Below are 15,616 nucleotides of genomic sequence, written 5' to 3' on the forward strand. Positions count from 1 at the left end.
CCGGTGGGGGAGTATCGTGACGTGGTTGGCAACGTAATAGTCAAACAACACAATAGTTAATATGCACAGCGGAAGCAATTTAAAAGATGCAATACAACCGAATTTAATTATTGTAATATCAAGTATCACAACGTTCGATTGTTTATCCATAGACGGATCGAAATAAAATATGAGACAATAGTTCAACAGACTTCAGGCATCCTAAGCTTGCGAAACTTTTTATTGATGCTAAGGAGACAATCCAGCCAATTTCGTTTAGTACCTGCATTCAGTCTTTTTGGGAAAATACGTCAGTTTACACTGGTAAATACAATCAACCGACTCATTTTGGAAAATGATTGAAAATTGGTTTGGATGCACGTGGCATAAACATTTTTATTTTAACTTGGGAGAATTATTTAATATTATAATCTTGTGAACGAATTACATGTTACTTGTGCGTTCAGTAGCCCGGATCTTGTCCGGGTTAAAGAATAATAGACACACCACATCATAGAGTTATACACTGACAGGTGTACGCCTACACCCCGTGCTCAGGTCGTGGCCATCTCGTAAGATGATGCCAAGGATATCCGGGACATGGTCATTAACCCCCCAAAGACTTTAAGTAATCAAGATTGTTTAAACGAGCCGATCAAATTATTCAACTACCCACTTAACTGTGGAGATTTGATGCTCGATCAAGCGGTATGCTATATACCGTAACCCAAGCCCGTATAGGGAAAATAAGTTAAAAGTATTTACCTGAGTAAGTATTAATCACAATAAGCAAAATGCACGTAGCTTTTACTGGTCCTCCTTATCTGGAACGAAGGTTTATAATAACCTATTAGAATCCTAACGGGTCTTTTATTAAGCTAAAGCTTAGACCGGCTAGTTTCAAGATACGGTTCGTACGCACGATTAAGCGAAGACCGGATAGAATGTGATTTAGACCCAAAAAGTTTGAAGACTTGCTTAATATGGGTTTATTATTCACATTCTGAATTTTGGGATAAAACCGTTAAGGTTTGACCCGTTTCGGTTAATTTATGTAAACTTGTTACATAAACCAAACCGTACGCGTAATAAACGTGACGGGTAGTCATGAGAGCTATATACAGGTTTCCTAAGTTAATTATGTCTCAAATATGTTGTGACATCAGTAAGGTGTCTTTCATTATGCCCGAAACGTGTTTAAACACAAACTAGGCCCCGTAGGGGTAGTTTAGTCATTTTAAAGGTTGTAAAAAGGTTTAAGTGTTTAACTGAGTTACAGGTCTGATGTAATCAGTAAATATACTCCAATTAATGAGTTGTAACAGTAAGATAAAGCATATGTGTGAAATTTATCATTTTTAACCAAACTATGCCCCGTAGGGGTATTTTGGTAATTTCACATAAGCCGAAAAGCTCAAAACTGAAGTCTGAGTTTATCCACCTTTGCTTACTGTTAAAATATTATAATTTGCCTCTTATATCAGTAGGTATCAACCCGGGTATGTCCAATATGATTTTAAAACATACTATGCGTTAAAACGCTAATTAAGGCGATTAAAAGCCATTTCCAGGTTTGATACTTAAATCTGATATTTTTATATTTCCAGAAGGCTTAAAATAATTTATTTATCATATGTGATCAGTAGCAAAAGGTTTGGAGTCGTTTAGATATGTAAATCTCATTTTATGGCCCGTAAGGGCAAAACCGACATTCACCGAATTAAGTCTGCGACTATGAGTTATGCTCAGCCTAAAATTAATTAAAAAATCTTTAAAAATCCTAAAATAATATATTACATCAGTGGGTAAAATATTTGATACCAAAAAGTATGTTTAACTAGGCTATACGCTAATTACGCCATTTTATTAGCATAAAGCATTCATTTTGCGATAATGAGCATAACTCTTAATCTACAAGTCAAACTGATGTCAAACTTTGCATACAAGTCTATATATCAGTAGCTAAGGTTTCTACACTTTTACATTTTCACAAATCACGTTTTAAGGTAATAAGGGCATAACGGTCAACATATGAGCAATTAACGGAAACATGCATATTAATTGGATAACTAATGAACCAAGGTGTATAATCACAGAGGGTTGTTATAACATGTAACCTAGTCCAATTAAAGCTCTGAGGCATTTCTAAAATATGCCTAAACGGGTCAGAACTGAAAGTCAAAGTGAAAGTCAAACTATGTGACTTTCGGTCCCGAACCGGGTCTAAACAGGAAATTGTCGGGTTTGAACATGGTTAGACATGTTCTTACACTTATTACTAAGTTATAACAATGATCCAACAGGTTGTATATGATCTACAATGTTAATTATGCATAAATGGCATTTTAGACTTCCTGTTGACTTTTTAAGTAAAGGTTTGACCCGACTTTTGACCTGGTTAGAGTGATGATCAGGGGAAACCCTTTTGAGGTTTTATTACCCACATAAATACCATATTATATCTACTTTTGATTCGAGAATTGACCGAGCCATTACTTATTAATCTCGAAGTCAAACCGTAATTACGACGGTTTGACTTTTAGTTATTTAACTAAGCTAAAAGTAATTAGAGAAGGTTAGGCAACTTACAAAGGTCCTAAGCTTGATTAGAGAACTCTTGAAAGCAGGTTGGAGCTCCAGGAATGATCAGAATGTTGAAGGAATGATGTGTGGAATGTTTGTGACTTGAATGCCCTTTTATAGTGGTTTCAATCACCACAAAACATTGACAAACAAGTCTACCAGGTAACCACAACCTTCCAACATGTGTTCCTAGGTGCCTAGGACTGTTTAGGGGTCGCCCATAATGCAAAAATATCGCTTAAAGATCGATTTAGCGCGTTTGCAGGAGCCTGTCTTGTTTTTCTGCATCTGATGTCCTGACGCGGCCCGCGTAAGGTTCTCTTAACCTTTACGCGGCCCGCCTGGACCCTGTTATCAGATTTTAAATTTTCTATTTTCCACATAAGTGTCCCTTGGCCTTTCGAAAGGGCAACTCAGTATTTTTCTTGCAATTTGAACCCGTATTATTTACCTACAAGGGCTTTAGGACTTATACCCACTTTGCCAAGTCCCCGGACACTTCCGGTTAACCCGAAAAGTCTTAACTTTCAGTGTTAACACTTTAACCCCTCGCACACGAATTTGATCATAACTTTCTCATATGTTAACGAAACTCTTTGAAATTTTTATAGTGCATTCTAGTGAGCATAACTAATATTTACAAAGCTTCGGGTTTGTCAAAAGGTCACTCAGAGGTATAATTTAAACATGTTGACACATTTAACCCCTGTAGTTTGTAATTTCTCACTTTTAGCTTCGTATGATCCATGATTTATTCGTTTGATGTTATAAACACCATGCAGGGTTATTATGAAGTAATTTTTTTATTCACTGTCGACATTTAGGATACGTATATTCACATACTTTCCATGATTGTCACTTTTAGTCCTTCGATATCATTCATTCACACGTTCAACATAAGGCACGTGTCAACACATTTTTGGACGTGAATTTTCGAGGTGTTACACAGGTCCCCGTCTTCAACGTCGAGGAACAGACGTTCAGGACGATCCAACATGGTGGGCCCCCTTTTTATCAAGTTGCAACTCTTGGGCTTAGTGATTTGTACATTAGGCTGGTGGTACTTGTACATAGTGGTGGGGTAGGATCATCCTCCCATACCCTCTAGTTTTGTGGGATGGACCATCCTTGGGAGGACTAAGACGTGGTGCCTACGTGGCGGATCATCCTCCCTTGGAGGACCATCACCATACCCTCTAGCCTGACATGACAATATTAAAATGATAAGTCATCCTTAAATTAAGTAACAATACAGTTGCTCCTCATAAATTATTGATCATTTATAACAAATAATAATTAGTGTCAATGACAATAGTAAAACACAACATGACTATCTACAATTCTTAGCACTACATGAGTGGCAATTCCAACACCAAATTACCAAACTGTATTACACATATAGTTTCGTACGAAATGAAATCAAATCAGACTATTTCGTGCGAAATAAACCTAATCAGAATGATTTCGTGCGAAATAACCAAAACTGAGGCTATTTCGTGCGAAATGAATCCCAAGATGTCCTTTTCGTGCGACATAAAATACAGTTTCACACGAAATAAGCTATTTCGTACGTACGAAATAATGCTGATGTCACATGTTCGATCTGTTTTTGACAAAATTGATCAAGTTCTAGGTCGATTTTAGGGCTGATTCTTTCAAGGATTTGTTAAAACACTGTTTCGCATGTAATGTGTAAAAATCAGTCCATTTTAACCGTAAAACCTTGATTAATTTAGAAAAGAATGTGTAGAAATCAGAATTTTCCAGCGAAAACAAGCTAAATGGTAAGAACTCTTCCCCCTGAGCTCTGATACCACTTGTAGGATCGTTTTCTGACCAATACGAGTCGATCAGAAGAGTTCTTAGACAGAATCAGAGGCAGAATTCATTGATTTAGTCTTCGTTCAGCTTGTATGACACTAGAATATCATTAATCTGTCTTGTTTATTGATCTGAAAGCTTTTACAGTACAGAGACACTTCGGCAGCACTTCGGCGTCCGGAATACCAATTCGTACGAAATGAAATGATCAAGCACCTATATATAGACCTTTGATTTAGCACGGAATAGCCACATGCTATTTCGTACGAAATAGCCACATGCTATTTCGTACGAAATAGCAGCTTTTGATTTCGTACGAAATAGCCTAATGCTATTTCGTGCGAAATAACTTTATTACATACATTTCTCGTTTTTCGTGCCTTGATCTTTCAATACTAACCTAAGACTCGAACGAAGACGAAGTCGACAGACGTATGCACCAACAGTTATAAAAAGGCTATGTTCCTGAGTTTCATTAAATGAGAGAAAAGAAAAGATTTGGAAGGAAATAATTTTTAGTTGTGTTCTAGAGTTTCATTAAAGGAGAGAAAATAAGAGAAAATGAGAGATTTTTTGTCCAAAATTAATCTTTCCAATTTGGAAAGAAACTGAAAGAAAAGAAAAGAAAATGAGAGAATTTTTTCTTTTCTCTCTTAAATTAACTCGGGAAGACAGTGTAAGAGTTTGGCTGATATCGACTTGTAAAGAACCTAGGTAACCTGACATCGAAAGAAAGAAGAATCTGAGTCACCGCCGTCGCTGCTCATTGAGTCACCGCAACCGCAAAATTGGAAATCTGAATCCCCAAATTGCCGCCGTTTCTGCTCACCACTATGCGAAACTTCGTCGCACTTACTTCTAGTTTAACTAATTTTGAATTTGTTTAATTATTGAAAATAAAGAGTAAATTACAAGTTTTGTCCTTTATGTTTGTCCCAAATTTCAGGCGCTGTCCTTTGCCTTTAAAATTGACGAGTTTTGTCCTTAACGTTTCAAAATCCTGCATGTTGTCCTTTAGCCCTAACTTAGTTAACTTTTTCTGTTAAATAAGATCATGTGCAATGCACATGAGGGCAATTTTGTCATTTCTACTTTAAGTAACCCTATATCCCTTTTTCTCTCTCAATCTCTAATCTTACCTGACAAACCAACACCGCCCACCCCTTTCCTTTATCATCTACCAAACCACCATCACCCACCACCAACAACCACCACAGCACCACCCACCCCACACATCCCAACCGTAAAAAACCACCTACCATCATCTCCACCGTACAACGACGAGCAATCGCTAGCTACATCCACTCACACCACCCATGATGGGTCAAATTACTGATGAATCTTTAAAAGGGATTTGAGAAAGTTTGTTTTTTTAATTTTATTGATGGTTGCGATTATAAACCCTTCTTCGAATAATAATAATGAGTCAACCAGTAACCGAAATGGCGCCACCATTAACGATGACGGTGCGGCGGTGTCACACCCCGATTTCCACGTGTCTCACCGGTGGGCCCGGTGGGGGATTACCGTGACGATGTTGGCAACAATATAGTCAAACCACACAATTATATAATGCACAGCGGAAGCATAAGATAAATATATAAATTTCAACCTCTGAATGTAATATCAAAATGTATTACAGGGGTTGGATCTATCCACAGTGGATCGTAAATAAAAGTAAAGTATTGTTCCATTAGATACTGCAATCAAGCTTGCGAGGCTTATCCCGACGCTATGTCACACCCCAACCGATGGCGGAATCATCGGGGCGCGGCACTAGGCGAATCAGATTGCTCAAGAGAATCCATAACAACTATATTGCGATAATATTTATTACATTTGTCATCCCATACTAACAAACAATACAATCACGTAAGTCATCACAGATTTCTTGTCCTCTCGAACAATTCAAATCCGACAACCTAGATTTTAGATGAGTTTCTAGACTTCCTAGCTTGATTTGATGTATACTTCGGCTAAACCTGCAACATACGTTAAAACTTTGTCAATACAAAAGTATTGGCGAGTATACAGGTTTTATATGTGTAGTATGATAGATTAAAAGTGCTGCGAATTTCCACAAGCATAAACGTAATACACGACATATATACTCACAAAACTGATACTACCAGCTAAGTCCTCGATGCTCGACTCTTGATGGCATAACTAGACCCCGTCGGGCGAAATAGTACTATACTAGTCTTGGTGGGACGTCACGAGTATAAGTCCTAGCATACATGTACTAGCATCACGTATATCTATGCAAACAGTTATTCGCAAGTGATAAATAGTCCAATTAAATCATTCGTTTGATAAGTTTGGTTTTTATGGAACGTATGTTACACCCAAAATTCGATAAAAGGGGTCAAGTATACTCACAGTGGTTGATCGTGAATTGAGAGGAACACTGAAAATAGGTTCGCCTGAATAGTTCGATAACACAACGATGAGTAATGCGGAAAAAGTAAACAATGTACTTGGATCGAGTAGGCCATTCGATCGAACAGCAGTTCGATCGAGTGGGCTGTTCGATTGGTTTGAAAGTTTGTTCGAACATCCATTCGATCGGCTGGCTGGCTCGATCGGCTGGTTCCTTCAAGTGGATTGTTTCTTTCTTTGATGAGAAGGATGTGTTTGTGTATGATGGCTTGTACTACCTTTCAAGTTGGCCGATCGAACAGCTGTTCGATCGGTTAGTCCAACCGATCGGTTAGCATTGCAATGTTTTCAAATATGTCACTCGATCGGCTGGCATGTTCGATCGGATGACACTCCAATGTTTCGAAAAGTCTAAGTGTTTTGAAGTATAGTATCTCATGATTCGAGTAGTAATGATTACAATCGAGTGGCGTAGTCGATCGAACAGTACCTCGTCAATACTACACTTTGTGAGTTGGTGGGTCTAAGTGCTAGTCGATCGGTTAGCCTAGCCGATCGGCTGGCATAGTCGTTCGGTTGGGCTGTTCGATCGAACAGCCTAGCCGTTCGGCCAGCTTCTCGATTCGGTTAACCTATCACCTAACACTTGGTTATTCCCGTTATTTGTTGATGTTTTAAAGATAGTTTGACCACGAGTTGAACCACAAAACTAAAGTCCCCACTTAGCCTACTGACTCGAGCAGGAATCACCCAAACTCGGTTAGAGACGGTTTGGAACCTAAGTTTAACGTTTAACCCGGAATCGGTATATCTCTCGATAGAACCCGAATCTTGAACCATGTGTTTGTTTGGAATGGTTTATAAATCGGTTCAAGTCTCGTTTTCACCTTTTTGAGTGTAAAAGAGTTGAAAGATAGATGAAACCCATCTTCCAATCCTTTTCCACCGTGAAATGTTAAGATCTTTGGAAGATTTTAGGTTATTTATGTGGAAATCGGTTAGATCTAGCTTATTCATGGTTGAATGAAGTCAAGAACATGAAGTTCTTGATGAACACCAAGAACACCATGATGACATCACTCAAGAACACCTAGATCTTGGTGATTTCATGGATGAAATCCAAGTTTTGAAAGATAGAAAGATGTAGAATCGATTAATGAACAAAAACGTACAAGGATTAGAGCGTAATACTTACCGGTTTGAGAGAAATCTGAGATTTAGTGAGAAGAAGAGGCTGGTCGATCAGAGCTTTTCCAAAAGTGGAAAGTTTGACAAAGACAGCCCTATTTATAGGCTTCCAAAAGAGGAGAGGGTCAGCTGATCGAACAGCATCCCTGATCGAGCAGCTGCCCGATCGAACAGCCTGTTCGATCGGCTAGCCTGTTCGATCAGATTGCCCTGTTCGATCGGCTAGCCTGTTCGATCAGGTTGCCCTGTTCGATCGGCTAGCCTGTTCGATCAGGTTGCCCTGTTCGATCGGCTAGCCTGTTCGATCAGGTTGCCCTGTTCGACCGGCTTGCCTGGTTTTGAGTGTTTCGCGATGATTTTTGATATTTCGAGTTCGATGAATGATGGATTGAGAATGATAGAATTCCTAATCAAATTACTTTCAGTCTCAACTACTATATCTAACATACGAGCATCCTTACACCACGACTTGGATTCGATTTCGATTGAGTTTGATTCACCTTCGATCCTTGGTTGATTTGATTGATTCACCACACACTTTAACATAAAAGTAAACATGCACAAGTAACACATAAGGCCCACACACACGTATAAAAAGTACTAAAATCCCCACACTTGAGTTTGATGATTGATTTGATTAGCTTGATTATTGATTGACTAGCTTTATTGCATTGTTACTTCCTATCATTCACAGTGCGGTGATCGAGTTACGCATGCCTTCGAGTGCGTTCTTCGATGTGATGTGCCACAATGATTATCGGGGCACCACTTACTCATATTGCCATCATCGTCATGACGGTTAGAGTCATAGTACTCACCCGATAACCCTTGTTAGCGTTGATTACTCATATTTTGACACCTCACGCTTATCGAGAAGGGTAGTTTAGGCCCATATTCGACATCATCGTGAGTTTTGTGCAAAATAGGTTTGTAATAGCGATAGAATATGCGTAATTATTCGATTGTACTTCGATTTAGCGATATAATTGATATAGTTACATTATGATCCGAATCTCCGGTGCTAGGCGTAACGAGTGTATCGAGTAGTAACAACGCACGAAGGTGCGGGTTGTTACAGTATCCCCTCCTTTAGGAAATTTCGTCCCGAAATTAATCCAGTAGTAGGGTCGTACGGGTTGATGCGATTGATGGAAGGGATTAATAGCGTCTAGACAACGAGCGATCGATTAAGATTCGACGAGTGAAAGTAGAGAGAGGGCATACGATTCGATTACTTAGAAGCGATAACACACACCAAAGCAATTCTATAGCGTTTTAAACTTACCAATACTTGATTAATCTCCGAATGTTTAATTAAGAAAAATCTCTTCATGGCGCGGTGTTGACCGTTTCGATGTCCACACCAGCGCTATGGGGAGGGTTTTGTTATTTGATAACAGGTTTTGAGTTTTACATTTATAAAAGCATCAAATGGCCAAATAAGTGTTAAGAAAGCTTTCCCACAATCGTGGGTTCGAGCTGAACTCGATTGTCGAACCCTCGTTCTCGGGAAGATTCCTTTCTGTTATTGCAAAAGTTTTCAAGAAAAAAAAAATGGGACTCATGAGATTTCCATTGGGCACGGAGTCAAACTGTTTCAATGTTTCCTCCATGTCGTAAGGAATTTCACTTGTCCAACGGTTTTTAATAAAAATTTTATAAAAACAGGTTTTCCTTATTATTATGGAAAAATAATTTACATCGGGCCCCACGTGGCACCTTCCCACAAAAGTTCGTTAATATGGTTAAAACACTTATATATAGGAAGTACCAGCGGCGTATCCACCATGCTTTACCCATATTAACTCTGTTTCATGAGGCAGTGTCATGCGTGCCGATAAGACACAGATAGAATTTCGATTCCCTTGATCCTAGCGATGAGGTGCTAGACCGAGTTTTGAATAGAAATAAGTTGGATGCTTGGTTGGGCAACGAATGACACGATTTTGATTCGGGTAAATGAGATTTCGATTTGATTCCACACGAAGTTCGCATGGCACGTTTCCACAAGACTTGCTAATATGACAAACACCATGTTCCCATATTAGTTTTATCTTGTGAAGCAATGTCATGCACCCTAACATTACACCACCTGCGATGACTTCCAAGTAACATTCGAACATCGATAGACAATAGATTTCAACAGATTGATAAGCGACGATTGTTGCGTTGCGAGTGATAGACGATTGATTGAACTGATTACACCACGAATAGTACTAAGGCTAGCCCACACGGCCTTTTTCCACAAAGTCAACTAATATGGTCAAAACATCACCATGTTTCAACCTTGATAGTTTCGTCTCGTGAAGCGAGGTCTTGTGCGCTAACATGACACGTAGAATGCGTGCATTGATAAGTAATAGCGAACCATGATAAGAGTATCGAGTTGGTGGATTAGGTGCGAGGCGCGTTAAGAGTGGAAGGCGGCGAGTGATTGTCGATACTCGTCTAGCGAATCCACAATAGGCGATCCACACCAGCTGATAGAGGTTCACACAATTGACAACAACTAGCGTTAGAGATTTCTAGACAAACACATGATGCGATTGCGATTTCGAGCCACTTATCGAATGATTTGATTGCGAGATTGATCCGGCAAAACTGCGATTAAGTTGCGTTCTAGACTTTACGACCAGTCTCGCGTTGCTCCAATTGCTCTTCGGGGTGAACTTACCTAAGTTCATCGATGTGGCAATTTGTGTACGCGGACTTACGAGAAGCCTCGCAGTGATGCGGTTTAGTTTTGTTACGCCTTGTGATTGATGGTAGAGTGTCAAATTAACCATAATAGTATAATAGGTCTAATAACGTCCAACTCCACATGGCACTTTCTTCACGAAGTTTTGGTAGTATGGTAAAGCGTACCCCCGCGTCACCCCTACTACTTATGCCCCGTGCTTTGGTGTCACACTTTGTTGACACGTCCAAGACCCTTGACCGTGCTTTGAAACGTTATGGCACTTTCTTCACGAAGTTTCGGTAGTATGGTAAAGCGTACCCCCGCGTCACCCCTACTACTTATGCCCCGTGCTTTGGTGTCACACTTTGTTGACACGACCAAGACCCTTGACCGTGCTTTTAAACGTTATGGCACCATTAGAACTTCACTACGATCTCCGTGCACTGACCAAGGTAATCCCGTGTGCACCCGTGATTAGTTGTCCCTTGCACGTATACCGTACCTCGTTCTAAGAGTGTTATAGGGATAAAATACATAATATAGTACATAGTGCTAGCGTCTAGATAGTGCTCGATTGTAAGAGAAATAGAATCCACACACGATGATATATGAAATATGTTCCAGAAATGATAGCGATAAGTCGGATTATTACAACAACATTAGGATCAAAATAACGTTGTTGTGGATACTTGCGGAGACGGCGGTTGCTGATGACTTCCTTCCAGGTCACGGTCCTGTACGGCACTGCGACGTATAATGCCCATACCAGTTGCAATTTGCGCAATAGCGACATTTTGCTTCTAGCGGGTGATGATACGTGCATGTGAAACACAGGGGATGAGATCCATTGTAAGCGCGTTGTGACTGAACTGGGACTGATCGGAGAGGTTCGGGTTGCGGCAGTCCAGTTGTTGAAGAGTCTGGGCTCACGGTCTTTCGTTTGCGGCTCGGTTGGGCTTCCTGAGTTGATGCGGCGTCGTCTTCGGATTCGCCTGACGATTTAGCGGAGGCATTGTCGGAGTAATTCTTAGAAGAATCCTCCGAGGAGCTGTCAGATGATCCATCGACCGATTCTCCAGAGGAATCGTCGGACGAGTTGATGATGATTGCTTGATGAGCTCGTTTGACAGGCTTCTTGGAGAAGAATCCGTCCACGACTCGTTTGCTGTTGAGCTCTGCGGCTAGATGGTAGGCTTCTTCGATGGTAGTAGGTTTTGCAGCTTCGACAAAATCACCCACACACTCTGGTAAGCCACGAATATACTTCGCGATGGCTTTCTTTGGAGTGTCGACTTGACTTGGGCAGATTATGCTAAGCTGTTTGAACCTTGCTGTATAGCTCGCATTGTCTCCTTCGGTTTGCTTGATTTCCCAAAATTCGTTCTCTAGCTTCTGGACTTCGTGAGGGGGACAATATTCTTCCTTCATGAGTTCCTTCAGCTCATCCCATGAGAGGGCGTAAGCTGCGGAGATCCCACGTTTGTTGCGTTCGGCGGTCCACCAATCGAGTGCTCGGGATTGGAATACTCCGGTGGCGCAAGTAGTTTGAAGGTCCTCGGGGCACCCACTCTGACGAAGGGTAACCTCGATGGCATCGAACCACTGGAGTAATTGAGAAACATCTCCTTCACCAGTGAAAGGCATTGGATCACAGGCTTTGAAGTGTTTGTAGAGGAATGCAGATTCCGTCTTGACGTCTTCCGGGGCTCGAGAGTGGCTTTGAGAGTGCACTTGCGCGACAATTTGAGGAATGAGCTTGACCACTTCCTTGGTCACAATTGAGGCAATCCTCTTATCGGCACGTCGTTGGGCTCTTCTCCTAGCTACTCGTCTCGAGATCGAGTTGTTGGAAGGCATCTAGACAGAAGGATTCGGAATGAGATTCGATCATAATGATTTTTGAGCTTTTGATGCGATTTGATTCGATCAAAACTCGGTATAGAATTTAATTAAACACATAGGAGCCACATAGGAAAATTCTAGGTTCCTAAACTCTCACATAATTGATTCGTTTTGTATATAGTACGTATAGGTATAGCTGTAGGTTACACATAGATATTGATTCAGAATTCGCGAGGACGCGATGAGAGAAATAGCGTAAGCGAATTCGAGTACTTAGACATTGGTTTTGTTGCGATCATTCGGTCTTTGTTTTAGATTGCGATGGCTGTGCAAGTTGTGCGCTTTGTAAATCTAGGATCGTAAATCCGATAAATCGAGAAATCGATAAATCGTAAAGCTTAAATTCGAAAACACCTAAACGTAATCGATACCATAAACGTAACAGCTTAGATAGAATGCCTTGGGTGTTTAGGCGTTGACTACCCAAGTAACCCGACTATACCCAACAAGTTCGGGCATACGCGTTGACCTAGGGGACTCATGCTTCCACTGGGATGCAGCTCCTGACATTCGTCTCTCTAGTCTTCGCGTAGCCTGAGTAGTTGTTATGGTCGTGACCTTGGTGAGAGCTTTTGTAAACCATTTTATAGAGTGGAACAGTTGATTAAGGTATGGGTTTCACCCCTGGCTTAACAACTTCGTTCCCATTTGTGGTTGTGCTCATCGAATAAATCCGAGAGTTCCTCCAGAATTTCGAAATGGAGACCTTTTGTCGAGATGTGGATGTCACTCCTAGCTCAACAAAGAGTTCTCGTGCTAGAAAAATACGCTGGGTGAGTGATCCTATCGAGAGTTATTGGTTTTCACACCTGGTCTCGACTAGATCACTCGGTTTTGTTATGCGAGTAGTTTTGAAAACATGTGTATTGTGTCAGCCTTAGGAAAGGCTAAGTAACCTTCTAGCCTTAGGAAAGGCTCTTTGTGTGAAGCTGTAGTATGCGGTGTTCACACAATAGTTGTAACTTTTCAACAAATTCGATCGAGAGTAGCAAGTTGGCCCAAACAAACCCTAACGAGTTCGTAAGAGTCGGCCTGTTGGTACTTAGACTATAGACTAGGTCGCTTTCATAAGACATCGACCCGGACTAGGTCGAGTCTCAAACTTTGCCTAATTCCCTATAGTTATGGCTCTGATACCAATCTGTCACACCCCAACCGATGGCGGAATCATCGGGGCGCGGCACTAGGCGAATCAGATTGCTCAAGAGAATCCATAACAACTATATTGCGATAATATTTATTACATTTGTCATCCCATACTAACAAACAATACAATCACGTAAGTCATCACAGATTTCTTGTCCTCTCGAACAATTCAAATCCGACAACCTAGATTTTAGATGAGTTTCTAGACTTCCTAGCTTGATTTGATGTATACTTCGGCTAAACCTGCAACATACGTTAAAACTTTGTCAATACAAAAGTATTGGCGAGTATACAGGTTTTATATGTGTAGTATGATAGATTAAAAGTGCTGCGAATTTCCACAAGCATAAACGTAATACACGACATATATACTCACAAAACTGATACTACCAGCTAAGTCCTCGATGCTCGACTCTTGATGGCATAACTAGACCCCGTCGGGCGAAATAGTACTATACTAGTCTTGGTGGGACGTCACGAGTATAAGTCCTAGCATACATGTACTAGCATCACGTATATCTATGCAAACAGTTATTCGCAAGTGATAAATAGTCCAATTAAATCATTCGTTTGATAAGTTTGGTTTTTATGGAACGTATGTTACACCCAAAATTCGATAAAAGGGGTCAAGTATACTCACAGTGGTTGATCGTGGATTGAGAGGAACACTGAAAATAGGTTCGCCTGAATAGTTCGATAACACAACGATGAGTAATGCGGAAAAAGTAAACAATGTACTTGGATCGAGTAGGCCATTCGATCGAACAACAGTTCGATCGAGTGGGCTGTTCGATTGGTTTGAAAGTTTGTTCGAACATCCATTCGATCGGCTGGCTGGCTCGATCGGCTGGTTCCTTCAAGTGGATTGTTTCTTTCTTTGATGAGAAGGATGTGTTTGTGTATGATGGCTTGTACTACCTTTCAAGTTGGCCGATCGAACAGCTGTTCGATCGGTTAGTCCAACCGATCGGTTAGCATTGCAATGTTTTCAAATATGTCACTCGATCGGCTGGCATGTTCGATCGGATGACACTCCAATGTTTCGAAAAGTCTAAGTGTTTTGAAGTATAGTATCTCATGATTCGAGTAGTAATGATTACAATCGAGTGGCGTAGTCGATCGAACAGTACCTCGTCAATACTACACTTTGTGAGTTGGTGGGTCTAAGTGCTAGTCGATCGGTTAGCCTAGCCGATCGGCTGGCATAGTCGTTCGGTTGGGCTGTTCGATCGAACAGCCTAGCCGTTCGGCCAGCTTCTCGATTCGGTTAACCTATCACCTAACACTTGGTTATTCCCGTTATTTGTTGATGTTTTAAAGATAGTTTGACCACGAGTTGAACCACAAAACTAAAGTCCCCACTTAGCCTACTGACTCGAGCAGGAATCACCCAAACTCGGTTAGAGACGGTTTGGAACCTAAGTTTAACGTTTAACCCGGAATCGGTATATCTCTCGATAGAACCCGAATCTTGAACCATGTGTTTGTTTGGAATGGTTTATAAATCGGTTCAAGTCTCGTTTTCACCTTTTTGAGTGTAAAAGAGTTGAAAGATAGATGAAACCCATCTTCCAATCCTTTTCCACCGTGAAATGTTAAGATCTTTGGAAGATTTTAGGTTATTTATGTGGAAATCGGTTAGATCTAGCTTATTCATGGTTGAATGAAGTCAAGAACATGAAGTTCTTGATGAACACCAAGAACACCATGATGACATCACTCAAGAACACCTAGATCTTGGTGATTTCATGGATGAAATCCAAGTTTTGAAAGATAGAAAGATGTAGAATCGATTAATGAACAAAAACGTACAAGGATTAGAGCGTAATACTTACCGGTTTGAGAGAAATCTGAGATTTAGTGAGAAGAAGAGGCTGGTCGATCAGAGCTTTTCCAAAAGTGGAAAGTTTGACAAAGACAGCCCTATTTATAGGCTTC

Source organism: Helianthus annuus, chromosome 8 (assembly GCF_002127325.2).
Source record: "Helianthus annuus cultivar XRQ/B chromosome 8, HanXRQr2.0-SUNRISE, whole genome shotgun sequence".
NCBI lineage: Eukaryota > Viridiplantae > Streptophyta > Magnoliopsida > Asterales > Asteraceae > Helianthus > Helianthus annuus.